This window comes from Hetaerina americana, unplaced genomic scaffold (genome assembly GCF_022747635.1).
Source record: "Hetaerina americana unplaced genomic scaffold, ioHetAmer1.1.p SCAF_8, whole genome shotgun sequence".
Taxonomy (NCBI): Eukaryota; Metazoa; Arthropoda; class Insecta; order Odonata; family Calopterygidae; genus Hetaerina; species Hetaerina americana.
This window is the reverse complement of record NW_027287427.1, coordinates 44,917,507-44,933,889: the sequence shown is the minus strand read 5'-3', so window position 1 is coordinate 44,933,889 and position 16,383 is coordinate 44,917,507.

Sequence of the window (16,383 nt, the reverse complement as noted above, 5' to 3'; positions counted from 1 at the left end):
ACTGAATAATCCATTAATTCATTTTTAACGGCAGAGCAGTGTCATTTTAAGAAAGTTTTTGATTTCAGTAAGTCAGTTATTTGTGGCAAAATTCAAGTTTTGTGAGTCAAGTGAGGTTTTTCATTCAGTCTTTTCCACAAGATATGGTAATCAAATAAATGGGACTGTGAGTTTATATAAATTTTCAGAGAAGTCCACTAAAGGCCTGCATACATAGATTTATTTTGCTGTCCAAAATGGTATTTGGAGATGATCTGTAGAATTAAATGAGAATTTGCTTTATTTGCATCCAAAGCACATGAATGCGTAGGTTGTTAATTCCTTTGATTCAGCTTCTAGGATGGCAACCCTTGTATCTAATTGGTGATCTTATTTAAATGATCTATCGCTCATTATTAAACTTTTCATCAGAGTTATACTGAAGTATGTATATACTATTTTGAAGTTGAAATCTGAAGATTTAGAATTGGCCACATTATTTATTTATTTTTTAAATTATTGAAGTAAATTTGCTGTCCTCAATTAGTGTTGTCATTTATTTTGTGATTTACATTAAGGACCCACTTCACTAAATTGTATTTGGACCCCGATTCCCAAGTAACTAATTTGACCCCTGGGGCAACTCATCTTGCTGCCTACTTAATTTCTTAAATCCAGTAATTTTGAGCTAAAAGGCTGAGTCATTGTTTGCAAAAAATGATTCCTGTGTAAATTATTTGCATGTTACATGTTTTGAGACGAAATTCCCGGTTTAAAGCTAGAATTCAGTGTAGGTGTTGATTCGCTTAATGGGGACAAGTGGTGCACTAGATTTTATGGTAATTTATTTTTTTTGGCAGGTGTCTCATTTATCATGGAATATTATGGGTGATGCCCCTCTTCCTGTAGTAACCCTTGTATTATATCACTCTTTGTTGATCCCCTCACTCCACTTCTTTAGATATAATTAACAGACATCCCTCAGCCACGGGCATTGGAGAATACAATTTTGTATGATTTTTTCCAAATATTCTTTTGCTAAGGATTAAATATAGATAGTGGTGGTCAAACCTTGATGCTAGTACCTATGATATACCTATTATATGATACCTATTATGTATCATAGAGCAGTGGCCACACTGTTTGACTAACCTTTATTTTATTGAGATTGTTTATCTCTATGCCTTATTGGGGTGCTGAACTTATTTATGCTTGTGGGCCAGACTTGGGGAGGTCCCTTGCATGGCTGGTCGAGGTGAGGGGAGAGCTTTTCCTGAGTTATCGTAAGCATTATCAAATGTGTGCAAACCTTACCTGAAAGGAGCAATGCATTGACTTATAAGAGGCTATGAACGCAAGCAAAGCAGGTCGAGTCTGGAGCCCTCAGGCTAGCACCTCTGAATTAAGACATTCATCAGCAGTTGCATTTCCATCTTATGCCATTTCAAAGAAGCTGAATCATAGGAATTTTCTGTTATTGCAATCATGATGCAACATCATCTGTAAAGTGACTCAAAATTCTGCTTAGAACTGACTTTTCCTCAAAATTGATTCTCCTTCTACTAAACGAGAATCCTTTTTATTTTGGTTTTAATTCACATTGTTCCCATTTGTGGAAGTTACAGTGAATGTAATGCAAATGAAGATGTGGTTTCATAATTCTAAAAACATTTTTTTTTTGGGCCAAGTTGTTGCCATTTGTTGTGAAAGAGACTGCTCTTTGTACTACCACTGAGTTCCACCCTAAGACTCTGGAGTTTTGAAGCCAATAATGAAAATTGCTCTGAAATATTTGCCCTGCTGGAAAAATTTATGCAATTGCAATGAATGGAATTGCAGGCTTCTGAAGCTGTTCCAATAAGTAGCAAGCATATTGTGATGCGTACTGAAAGACAAAATTTAAACCATGAGCAAAAATGTTCTTGTACTTCAGAAATCCAAGCCCCAAGAATTTCTACCCTAAGTAATATTTTTATAGCTGTATAAAATTGAACAGTTCATCTTTGGGACCATTATCGACTAAAATTAATCTTTTGCAAGGTGCAGTTAAAAATTGTAAATATTAGCATTTGAGCTAAGCAATTGAGTGCTAGGAGTTGTGTATTTTATGAGGTGTATCATAAGGATCATGTATCATAAGGCCTTTCTTTAAGGAAGATGATTTATGCCATTAAGTTTATTGTGGTTAATAATGGTTTCCTCCTCCCCAATGGTTTGTTTGATTCCTCTCAGTGGCTCCATTCTCATATTATAAGGATCAGAGATATTTTCTAATTTATTTGTTTTTGGATTGCACGTTTGAGGAGACCTTGAAATGGTGTTTTGTTAAGCTCAAAATGTATTTGAGCACTTGAGTTGAGGCGTATACATGATTTGAAAGACTGTAGTAGTTTATAGCTATCATTGTGGTTCCATTTATACATTTTGAAAAGGCTCTCTTTCACAATCTCTTGGATGAGTACTCCCAGTGGTCTGGAAAAGTGTGTTGTCTCTAAATTATGGCTATAATTGCCTTCTGAAAGGATGGTGGTGCAGTTTGCATTTTTGACTTTAACTGAGAATTCGCAAAAATATGTACATACTGCTTTTCAAAAGAAGACTTCAATAATTACGTGACAAAATATGTAGGTCCTAATTATTCAGGCGGTAGGAATACATTGATTTGGCTTTGCATTCAAGAGCAAAGGTTGAATAAGTGTGCTAATAACTCTATTTAAATATATCATTTGTTGGAATTCAGTGCAGTACGGAAAATAATTATGGAATGTCACCTCTCTTAAGGAATCGAAGCATAAGCCAGAGTTCCACAGTTAATATTTTTGGATGAATTTTTTATCAGTCTGTTGAAATGGTTTATGACAATGATAACCATTAGGCACTGAAATACTAATGAAGTTCACTGTCATTGCAAAGTGTATTAATCAGACGTGGTGTATGGGATTTTGCCTAATGAGCTTAATCTACCCTTAAGAGCATTTAGATAGGTTGAATATGCTCTTGGTCAGAAAAGTGGCAGTGGAACTTCTTTGTTTGAGACATTTGAGACAAAAATCTGTCATTAAATAGATTTCTTATCTGGAAATCAATTTAGGAATTCATGAAAAAGTAACTGAAGGACATATGCATATGTCTCTGTGAACTGAATTCACAGTTTTCATCTATCTGGTATCTGAAGTTAAGTGCTTTCATTTGATTAAGACATTGTAATGAAAAGTACTTACCGTTGATCAGGACAAAATAAGGCTAAATGAATAGCATTTTGAAAATTAACTATAAAAGGAGAAATCGTAAGTTAAAATAGAATTGGAAACTGAACCATATGGTAGGATTGCATGCTGAAAGATTGAAAGTTATTACTTGCAGTTTATCATTACAGAGTAACAGGGAACATTGTCATCCTGCCTGATAGAGTAATTAATGATGGCATTGTATTCTGGGTGTTAATTGAGGATGAAGCCTCTGTGCACCCCTGCCTAGTTCAAAGTGGCATTATTTTCTGGCTACGAAAGCTCAGTAAAAAAACTGCAACCGACAAAATGAAAGGAACTGGCTCCTTTATCAATAATGTGGGAGTGATCATATAAATAAGTTAAGCAGTGTAATGTAACTTTCATCTTAATGCATATATTGAGCTAGTTGTGGATCACTGAACAATATTCTTTTATCACAGTATAGCACATGGTTGGTTCAAATAACTGCTAACCCAGTTTTAGCTAATCCAGTAGGGTATTTGCACTGAGAGGCCTCACAAATGCTTGCCAAGATATTACATTACTCTTTGACTAAATCAGTAGAAAAAAAACCTCTTGAAATTACTTAATCTTCCTAACAAGATACCCTTTTGCACTACCAGTATAATCACCAGCTTCCAAAATGCACATGCCCTTTGTCTGTCAGATCAGCATATTTCAACTTCTTGACCCCCCAACCCAGTAAAATTTTGTCAGTCAAACTATATTTATTTGTATTTCCAGTGTTCTTTTCTTGCTTACAAAATTTAAAATGAAACAGTATTCAAATAATCCAGCCAAATGTTTTGCCGAAAGAAAAATTGTTGATGATAAACCTTGTTAGAGATAAATTTATTAAAGAACTTAAATGACTGCCTTAGAATATATTTTTCAATTACTAAAATTCATTTAAGTTTGGTGTATTGAATTTTGTCATGATTTTATGATAATTATTCTGGTATGAACAACAGCTTTACTGAAAGAGGATATTATCAATATTTTAACCTGACATGTTAATGAATTGAAAAATCTGACCATTGATTCTGAAAATATTTCTTGAATCAAATGGCCTGAATATAGACTGTTTTTAAGTCACTTTTGTGGAAGATGGCATATAATTATTAGCTATATATCCAACTCATGTTCAAACATAATATTTTTGGTATTCTTTAAATAGCGGTGAATGAAAATGAATGTAAAACTCATATGTTGATTAATATCAAAATTTCGTGAGACAAGTTTTTCATATTCTAAATTACGAAGCATTGGCATTGCAAAGCTTAAAGGAGCCAAGCAATCCTTAATTCATTCTGTGTTTGGTTACATTAATTTTGTGATGATTCATTCGAATTTCAATGCATAGTATTAAGATGGTGATCAGTTAATATATAATAACAAGTTCAATTTATGGAAATGATTTCATAATGTTGTATGAATGAGGTTCCATTATTTATTTCCTTGATCATCTCAAGGTTACGTGCATATAAACTGGAAGCTAATAATGCCTTTAAGACTAATCCTGCAGTTTATTCCAGTGAGTTTTAGAGAAATACATTTAATTTCATTTCTTATTTGGGGAAGGCAGGTCAGTTGTCTGAGGTTCAGTGTTAAAAAAATGTCCTTAGGTATGTAATAGGAATTAAACTTACATCAGCTGTTGATGGATACCAAGACATTGTATTTTTGGTTTGAATGGGTTTTTGAAAAACTTCTCCTCTGGTAAAAGTGGCAGACTTGCATGCCTGCTTGTAATCGTGTTCAATTAATGTGAAAGAGTATTTTGGCCCTTGATATTAAGGAATTCTTCACATTAGTAAGAAAAGGCTCAAGCCATTATGACAGCCGTTTAACAACCATGAGTGGAATGATTGTTCTAAATTGCTTGTTTTCGAGTAAATTTTTTCCAAAGTAAGCGGATAAAAATTCTGGTATAATTGCAAAAAATCAGTGTTCAAAATTACGAATATTTACAGATTCCATTTGCTGGAAGCTGATGGTAATAAGTTGAACAATGAGCCAGTAAAACATAGGGCCCATATCAAGTTTTAAATGTTGAACATTAAACACCGTGAAATAACTGTTTGGTGATGAATAGTTCTTAAAAGTCACACATAAATGGGCATTATGTCGATACCGCTCTGTGTTGAAATTTATAAATTCTTTCTGTTATAATGGCTTGTGATTGAAATATGACTACATAATAGTTGTTGAGCATATTTTTGTGTGAACAAAATTATTGTCATTGCCTTAAAATTCAGTAAGTGCAATTACCAACAACTGAATGCTGTTTTTGGTTAATTCAGCATTTGGGAAAAAGTGGGAATTATTTTGAATTTGGTGTGAGGGAGAGTGTAAAATGTGTTCATTTTTCCACAGTCGTCTGTGATTGTGGCAGCATGTAGGGTTTTTCAATCATTCTTTAGTACAAAATACTATCAGAGTTATGGTGAAGCTGGAGATGAATTTCACCCAGCGTGTGTGAGTTCACTATGTTAAATTACTGATTACTCTTCCAGGAGTTGTTTCAATATTTGAAAGTGTAAACAATTGCATAGAATTTCTGAAGATGTCCCTTTGAGCTGTCATTTCCGTAAGGAGAAATTTAGGAGGGAATGGTGCTTATCATATCTGCAGCTATATGCATTGCATATATTAAGTGTATGCATGGAAATTGTATTATTTTTTCTGCAAAAAATCTGAACCTGTTTTATACATGTATGTGGTTGAGGGTCTTATTTCAGTAAGTCATCCCATTCATTTTTATGATGGGTTTGTGTGAATCATCTCGAAAGTTGATGAAGGTTCTTCCAATGGAACTTTGCACTGAAATGATGAATCTTGTGGTGTGTGTAATGGTATTTATTTAATGGCCTTAATTGCACAGTTAACTCATCTTCATCTCCAATAGATCTGTGAGTTCAGTGAGAAAATGGTTGAGGGTTTAATTGCCTTGGTCTCTCGTAGCACCCATTTGGATATTAACTTGGTTTAGCAGCATTAGCTGTTATTCCTCTCTGAGATCTCATAATATTCCTAGCTTCAGTGATCTTCACTTACTTGCCTTTCCTCTAAATAGGTATGCAATTACAGGGAATAACATTACACTGAGGCCAGGTCAAAGTATTTATACCAATGCACATTCTTTTGATTGTCTTGGGACTACCAGATGCATTTCTGATGATTAAGGATATCTTTGGCTTGCTAAATCAGTTATACGTATGAAGAAGAGTAGGCTACTGGCAAGAGTTTAGGAACAGAAAACTTCTTGTGGACATCAGTTCTAATCTGCATGATTCTGGCATATCAGTACTCCGTGAAGTGCTAAGAAAATTTAATTGTGTCATAGGATCACTATTTTCTGAGGAGCTTTTGATTTAAAAGTGTGGAATTTATTGTCAACTATCATTTTTGTTTTGCCTATGCTTTCTGGGAAAAATATACTTCAGCGGTAGATATTTTGCAATAATGACCATCTTTTATTGAGGAGTGTTTTCCAATGCTCTGTGATAACAGAATTGTAATTTTGCACATGATATTGTATTTGGTAGCAGTCTTTAGGAAGATCCAGTATAACTTATGACTAAGTTATAAAATCATTGTTCATTTCGTTAGTCTGATGCTATTACCTCTTGTTTTTGATCTCTTGGTTTCTCATTCACCCCTTTCCATGGGAATCAGTTGAAGTTTACATGAGTAATCTACCCACGTGACAATAGAATCAATGGAATATGGTAATAGAATGGGAAACTTGTTAAATGAAAGGACTATATATGCTCTGCATTAACCGGTTTTAACTTGCCTCACAATAAGTACATATGTATTGTGTATATGTACATATTGCATGTAAAATGCACAGCTATGCTTGTCCTAGAATAATCATCTTTGTAAACTGTGATTTCATTTCACCTGCTGCTTCTGCCTCACCACAGTTGCATCACAAATGTAATAATTCCATTCCTGTTTAACTGTGGGTTTCATATTTTTGGGATGAAGCAGTATCACTATTCTCTAGGGTCCTACAATGCAATGGTATAAATGCCTGGGGTTTTATACTATTTAATACAGTCTCTGATTCTTCCTCTTTAATCTTTCTGACTCTATCAATTATTCTAAAATTGGGTGGAAACTCCTATGAGGGTGGGTCAATCAGCTTGAAAAATCGTGAAAAACTGTGGGAACTACCAAGTTTTAAAAAAAATTGAGGAAAATTAGGGAATGAGTCAAATTTCATGAAAAATTAGGAACATCCATCGCAAGCTATGTTCTCTTTTGTTGTGAGATAAATTTGATTTTGCCATAGGCCACCACCCATGCAGATTCTGCTAAAAATCAAGACTGTAGTTGGATCAATTTCAATGATTTTGAGGGCATGCGAAGCAATTGGGGTGATTTATAAAAGAATATGCAATCAGATGCCAGGCACTCCGAAAGGGATTGAGTAAAATGATGTGACGTTTCATTGGAAAATCAAGATTGGAAATCAGTAAAATGATTGGCTGCCCTAGTTGCAATGGAAATGATTGTCATGACTTAATCATCTGTAACTACTTAGGAGGAAATTTGACTGATGGCTGGTCAAGTCTTTCCTTTGATCTGATTGGTTAATAGCAGCATTTGTGTATCTAATATTTTATTTAAACCTTGAACAGGTAGATAATATCAATTCCAATATTTGTTAAGCAGTTTACTTGTAGCTTACTGATACATTATCAGCTCCATATCATTGGCTCAATGTTCATTTCAACAGATTATTGCTGAAATTTGCGAAGCACCCGTGAAAGGGTGTATCTGCTGTCAATAGTTGTCGTGTATTTCTGTGTTCAAAATAGCTAAAGAAATTTTTTTTTGTGTTTATATGCATTTTATCATTATTGAATTAATACAGATTTTTATAATTTGTAATTCACCTATAATTTATAATAGTATTTTCAGCCTGCGATACATTTAATTAAGGATCGTTGTGGAACCTTTCATTGTAAGAAATATAGAATAACTATACCCAGTTCTTTGCATTCATTATATTTTAACCGAATGATGTTATTTATTATTACTTTCATTTTCCCAAGATTCTTTTTAGTCAGGAAAATATCATGATTTTGTAATCTTTGTTTTATCATTATTTGTATATTTTAGTAATTAGGGATTTGGTTGAAAATTATCAATCTTGTTAATGACACTGGGGTCTGTAGAAGGTGGTCAGACTCATTACTTTTTATGAACATAATTTTTTTTTATTCTTTTGCAAATTATTATTATTTGAGGTTTGTTGCAAACTTCTGCTTGAAAGGTTTTGATTACCAATCAATGCCTTAATAACTGTAACTCACATTTACAGTGGGTTCACATTGATCTAGTCATTTCTTTTTGTATATGTTTTATTCTTTATCTAGTGCATAAAAGTCAAAACTTTCGAATGCTGATAAATTATTAAGAGTTTTTTTTAACAAATTGGCATCGTAAAATTGGCCCAAGTCTTTTCTATTATATTATTTTTACATTTTTTTCTTGTACAATTACGTGAAAATGCCACCATTAAATATTTTTATCGCAGATATACTCATTTTAGCTGCAAGAATCATTGGAATGCAAATATTCATGGGTGTTCATCCTTGCGTGATTTGCGTTGAGCCTTTAAACCTCTTTAGGTCAAAGGGATCAGAAAGAAGATGGTAGCATCATAATACAAGCGACATAACTCTTCGCAGTATACATTTTCTTCTTGCAGTAAATATTTAGCGATGCATTCCTACAGTTTGAAAAAAAATTAGCACCCATTCTTTCCACATGCCGAGTAGGGTTTCTCTCTATTGCAAGCCTTGTACCATGATTGAGCATTGCTTTTCTAAACTGGCACCCAAGTATTAGTTGCAACTAAAGCCAGACATGTAGCAAAATCACAATTTTTATTTGAGAGTAAGTTGAGGCCAAGACTGGAATTCCTGTTAATACAATGGGAAAGTAACACAGTATGCAGACTTTGCATTCCACAGTTTTTCTGTGTAACCCAACCTGTTCATTGTGTTGCCTTCCGGTTGTCACAATTTTCATTGCTTAGGCTCTTATATTCAACGATGTCTTATCTCATTTTGTTTAGGATTGCCTTTATTTTGCAAATCCTCTTATGCCTCCTGTCATTGGTCATTGTGTCTAATTCTATTGTCTAATCCCTGAAGTTCCATCAGGCTATTGTTTTTTGTTCAATTTGGCGAGAAAGCAATTGTATAAAAAAATTATTCACTTCTTTTTTATAGTTATTTATTCCCTTTTGTTGAGCAGTATTATTGTGAAAATTCATTTCTTTTTGTTATTTTAAAACATTTTGGCACTCGAGAAGACTGAATGTGTTTCTATGAATCCAGAATTTCTACTGTAGTTATATATGAACTTGTGTACCCCCTGTGGCTGTGTTGTATTAGGCGTAAAGACCTTGATGATGCAAGCCCAGCGGGACCAAAAATGTGGTTTGAGACAGTTCTCAGGGCTGCCTCACATTGACTTGAAACCTTATTCTGGAATATTCCTTACATCCAACAGTGTTCAATGAGCTTGAGCAGTTGATGATTTACACATCACTGAGCACCCCCACTTGTGTTCAATATGACCTTTATTAAGACATAGTGGTGCATTTCCGTCCAACAACTACCGAAAACATGACAGCTGTGATGAATTGCAACACCGGATTAAGTTTTTGTGTGCACCAGTGTACTAAGACTGCATTTGCCGTTAAATGTTGGGGTATTTGCAAATGGTGTTTACATTGTTTGTCAGAATGCCTTCCCCAAATTGAATTCCAGTGGAAGTTAAAAACTAAGAATTTAATTTAGACATCTCTATGTACAGTATTTATTTGTATTTATTATTTGTATTGAAAGTATCTTGATCATAGACAGTGTATATAACTACATCCATTTTAAATCTCCATTACATCTCTTATGTATCCGAATAGTGTTGTGAGATTTTTGCTTGGACAAAAATGGAGCAAGTATTAAGATGTATTTTTTGTGGATAGTGATTTCCATAGTACTCTCAGAAAACATTATTAATTAGTGTAGTAGCAAATGTAATTACTGTGCTGATAATTAAGGAATATTCATTACACATTGTATTTATGCCATTTTGATCATACCATCTATAGAGTTCATTTACATGACAATTTATGGGTCTACGACTTGCTTCCCAAGCCTGAATAATATCACTATTATGAATGCCAGATTATATCATTGGTTTCTTTCCATGATAGCTTTGCTTTCCCGAGGCCATTTTGCTGGCAGGTTTTAGGAATTGGCTCCAATAGCATCAAATTGAGAAAATATGTTTTGTGGTGACTTTCACGTTAGTATGCACCATTGATGAGGAATAATTTTATATTCCAGCTCTGTATTTACTATTTCATCTTCAAGTCATAGTATTCTTTAGTGCTACAGGAAGATTATTGTGCCCATTGGTTTAGCATTTCTTTCAGGAATGCATGAAGCGTTTCAGGGCACTTATGTGCCTCAATATCTCATTGTTGACCAGTTCTTTTGGCTGATTTCTTTAAATTCCTTACCTGGTGGCAACTTTTGAAAGTAGGGAAGTAAGAAAAAATTGAGTAAGAGTTTAATTTAAAGTGTGATATAACCTTGTCTTTACTCTCATAGGTATTGCCTTATAAATCAGGGTAATTTAATACTATTGAATCGCACATTCTCTTATTGATATGTACAAATGGTTGGTTTAATGTGATTAATGATTTTAGCCTTTGGAAAGGTGTGGTTATTTTGTTATGATATGTGCCTGTAACTTTGTATCAGTGTAATACTCTAATGGTATTGGTAAAGAGACAAATTTAGTGAGAGATCTTTTGGATTAATGCCTTCACCAATATGTTCTTTACGATACATTATCTGAGTGTTTATGGTTTTATGGTGAGTTAGAGAAGATTAGAAATTCCAAGGGTAGGGGGAAATATTTCTCTTTTTAAAATACATATCCCTAATGTAATTTAATCCCGAGAATCCTGTCATATCAGTTTGGTAATTTCACAAAATAGGTACTCACTAATTCTTTTCGTTCAAAGGTCACCCTGGTTACTGGTGACCTTTTATTAACTAATATATCTTTTGCATAAAATGCATAAATTTTTGTTAGTCATTGTGGTGACACATTGCATGCTTAGTTTCTCAGTTGGATGTTGATCGAAAAGGTGAGTGAATGAGCATATTCAATTGCAGCAGTTATTAGATCCTGGCTCCTGTTTTCTTCTATTGGCCTTTACCCACTGCTGTGTATAAGCTATATTGTTGCAAGCGTAGATATGAAAGACACAGGTTGTCAATAGCCAAACCATAAGATAAGGGGTGATAAGAATTGGTAAAAATTCATGTACACATTTCTTTGAGTAAATTATATTCATGCTCAATGCAATAAATTAATACACAGTTGAAAGGTAAAATTATCCTTTGTAATAACTTGTCTAGCAGGTATTTGTGGTATGGTAAATATATGATTTCATCCATAATTGTGGATTGGGAATTGGCTTGTTCAATAAAATTTCCTGTAAAAAAACTACTTAGTATTTTAGAATCCAGAAAATATTTTTTCACAATTGCAAAAGTAAACACAAGCATATGGTACAAGATTGAGTCATTCCTATTGTTTCAAGGAATACTGTTGATTAATAATGTGGAAATGTGTTCAAAAATGAATTCCATGGTGATTTTAAAAAATATGAAAAAATATATATACATACATATATGCCATTGAAAAACCACTTAGATCCAATGAGACTTTTTCTCTTAAAAAAATGTAATTTTTTGTATTATGAAATGTTTTTATACTTGTGTAATATGTCTCCATACTCATTGCCTTCAAACATTCCATTAAGTTATTATGTTTTTAAGCATTTATTTTATTTTTAATAGCTAAAATTTGCATTTGGCTGAACTGGACACAGATCCTTGTACACTGTTGTGTGGGTGATAGGATTTGTTAGAAGAGAATAAAAAAAGTCATGTGAAAGTTTAACTGCATTTTTTTTACTCCAGGAAGGTTACCTTAAAAGTTAATTTTGAAAAGCATGAAAATAGATATGAATTTTGGGCTCCTACCTTTAGGTCATGCTGTGTCCCCTTTTCACGTGTAGTATTTGATCAAATACTGGTGTGCCTATGAAATCAGATTTATTACATTCCACAAATGTGTTACAGAGTGGTCTGACGAAGTACAATTGTGGAAAGTGTTGTTTCAAATATTAAATTTGATGGCTTTGATTTTTTATCATGATATGAACCACCATTTTTATCATCTGCTAAATAATTTATGACATTAATATTCTTTAATTGTTATTATTATATCAGGTTTTATGACTCTGCATGTTGCTATTTGAATTTTGATGCTGCATTTGTGAAATAAGTTTAAAATATGAATGCAAATTGATGTTGCTGATAAGCCCCTTCAGCAGGTCATGCATGACCATCAATTAATTGGCCATTGGCTTAGTTGCTGTTGGCTAGGCAGATTTTTGCAGGTTTCAGTTCTGACCCCCATGGTAGGTGCTAGTCCCTACTTAGAATCTTACAAGGTTAATTAGAAATATTCTAGGAATGGAATAGATATAAATCAATTACCGTAGTGAAACTTTTTAATTTTTCAAAGTAGTCTCTCTGTACACTTGTACACTAGGTCCAGCAATTCTCCAATGTCTTGATCCCATCTCAAAAATTAGATTCTGTCATGCCGGCAAAATACTTGTCCACTTTGGCTGTTAGTTCTTTGTTTGAAGAGAATTTCTGTCCACCAAGGAAAACTTTTCCTTAAGAGTTTAGGAGTTTAGTTTAAGAGTTCGAAGGAGAAATTAATGTCTGATGGAGCCAAATGAGGAGGGTGTGGCAACAATTTGTATGGTAGTTTTGTATTTTTTCATGACAACAGCATGTGTGTGGGCATGCATTGTATTACTGAAAGGTGACTTTCACTCTTGCCAAACGTGGGTTTTTTTCATGTATCCTTTAGCTGTCGTTCATTCAAGAGCTTAAGGTTGCATTGTCCAGTAGTTTTTTTGCCTAGTTGGAAGTTATTTTAATTGGCAGAATCCCTTTCGTATCCCAGAAAACTGAAGCTATCACTTTTCTGGCTGACCGCATTGCCTTTGCTTTCTTTGTTGGTGGTGAATCAACATGTTTCCACTGCTTAGGCTACTGTTTTGTCTCTGGGGTATAGTAGTGGAGTGAAGTTTCATCTGCGGTGACAAAGTGGGGCAGAAAATCTTGTTGGTTGCTCTTAAAACAGGTCAAACATTATTTGGAAATTTCAATTCTGATGCATTTGATGCTGTGGCAAGAGTTGAGGCACTCATCTAGCAGATCATTTTTTCATACAATTCCACTCTCAAAATGTGATACGCCCATTCAGATGACATCTCTACAGCTTTAGTGATTTCTGGCACTTTCAGTCGGCGATCCTCCATGACCATTTTATGCACTTATGCGATGCTTCCTGGGGTAGTGGCACATTTTGGCTCACCATTTCACGGATCATCTAAGCAGTTTGGACCAAACTTAAACTCGTTTCTCCGCTTGGCAACAGTTGAAAATGAAAGAGCTGAGTCCAGTGGTGATTCCAAGAACCTTTCCAACTACCCTTTTACTTTGCTAATAAAAGGGTTTTAATTTAACTTGCAACGTTTTTAGTTTTTTATTGCTTTATAACAATGCTGTCATAAGTAACTTATCTACACAAAAATAAAGTCCTCTTTCATATTTTGATAAGGAGGATGTGTCAATGCCGGAGAGTAGTATTAGTAGGATTGGATGGCAGCAATTAAGGATTAATGCCGATGCTTTTGTGCCCTAAATTTCTCTAAAAACAAGAAGCATCATAGTACAACTTAGAAATGAATCCACCTTTCAAGAAATCTGTAGGATTGCCATTCAACATCTTTGCAGTGTGGGTATAGTCCAGGCTTACCCTAAAATGAATATTTTAATCATAGTATTCAGTATTCATATGCAGGTATCATAGCATCTTTGTCATTGAATTTTTTGCATGAGACGTAATGTAACTCCTGAAGAGATGAATGATCAACCCTGGTAATTCTATCTTTTGGTAAATGTGTGATTACCCACGTTCTAGTGTTAAGTTTTATGAATGTCTGTTAGGGTTACTTAAGGATTATGTGACCTTTTGCACTCTCAAGGCCAAATGGATTGTAAGCATATGCCACAGTCTTCTTTTGGTCCATGACCCATTAATTCAAATTCTGGTGTCCATTGCCTTCAGATGAATGAATGGTTGTCTACCTTTCAAGTTAAGTTTTGGAAAGGGTCGTCAGTTAACCACTGCTACGTTTTTATCCCTTGCCTAACTAGGTGCAGCCTGATATCATAGTCAATGATAAATCACTCTGCAATTCTGTATACTTTCTGCCCTCCTTTAATTCTCTTCAACATACCTAGTCTTTCCCTCCTTTGTAACAATCTCCCATTTATCACAGTATTCAGCATTCCATCACCAATCATGATGGTGTCAATCGACTTTTTGTCCATCCTTTGGATTATGTATATATTTTGTCATTTTTAATATGAGTTTCAACAGTCAAAATTTGTGTCGCCTGTAAAACCTTTACTTAAACAGACAGCATCTGCATACTAAAATCCTACTTTTTGAGATAAATATACTGGTTGGAATCATTCATTATATTAGGACATTATGATCAGGTTGACAAACTAAAGACAAGGAAAATGTCTGGAAGGAGGAGGAATGCAGTGGTATAGAATGACTTGGTGATCCTGGGAGGTAGTCTGGTCTCTGGCCAAATTCTCACCTTTTCCCTCCTTCAAGGCCATTACTTCTCAGAATCTCCTGCATCGAATATTTCTGCCTTTGAGGTTTTGCCCAACAATTTTCTCTCTCCCAATTTTGTCTAGCAATTATTTTTCGCTTCCCTTTCGATTCATTTTATTTTTTCCGATTACTCGTCTCAAAAGCCTCCAATCTACGCCTACCATCTAGCCTCAACGACTAAGTTTAGAAACCAATGAAAATATGCTCTATGCCTGTTTTTCACCGATCTTCTACTCTAAGTTCTTTAATTTCCCCCTTTTCTATATTGTGGTTTTTAACTCCTAAAAGTCACACGAAATTAAAGGACAACTACTAGCTCAGATTGAATATTAAATAGTTTCCAATTACGATTAGGGAACGACATGGATGTTGCTTGAATGGATTAAATCGTATCACTTCACAAAACCCGAAGTGTTTTCCCATTTTCTCGAGAGTTATATTACGTGCGCTTTAGCATATTCCTAAAATTGATGGATGCTCAGGTCAATAAACATGCATAAATTAACTCCAGACTGAAAAAAGGACACGGCATTTTTTATTGTAACATTACGGCACTAACACAATTGAATGTCCCATAACTATTGGTGCTATGAGAGCTCTCCAGGAAGTAACTGGCGTTTTGAAATAAAATATGAACCTAGTGATAAGACTAAGTATCATTGAATACAATATTATTAACGTTGAAAGGCGCATTCTTTAACTATTTTTCTACATAGCCACCATTCAAATTGAGGCATTTATCATAACGACACGTTTTTTAATTCGTCTCTGAATCTGCCTCCTTACATTTTAACCACATGTTTACTTCAGCATGCATACTATATATGCGCCACTTTGAAAGCGCTGTGTAACAAGCCACGTCTTGTAACACATCACTTAATCTTAAATCGGGGATTTTCACGAATTTTTTCGTTGATTTTCACCGTAGGTTCATGGGTGACAAAGCTGGTCCGACACACTTGGGTCGTCCTCGTGAACATTGGTGCGGCCATTTTGAAACTGAACGCGCATCTGTCTCATTCCGCCTTAATTCATCATTCCGTCTCCGTACACTTCACAAAGTTGCCTATGAATTTCAATTGGCTTGTGGTTTCTTGCCAGTAAAAACCTAACCACAGATTGCACTTCAAAACTCGCAGGAGTTTTTATTGCAGTGCACATTTTAACAGTGGGCAAAGTAGAAGAACCACACCAGGGTGCATACTGATTGTTGGGACGTTTAGGCACCAAGATGGTGACTCTAGCCCTACCCACCGCCACGATGGGCCGAAACGTAAGTTTTCTCTGGACAGGCCTCGTACACGCTAAGAAGTAATAACGCTTGTTGACCGAATTAGGTGCAATAGCTTGA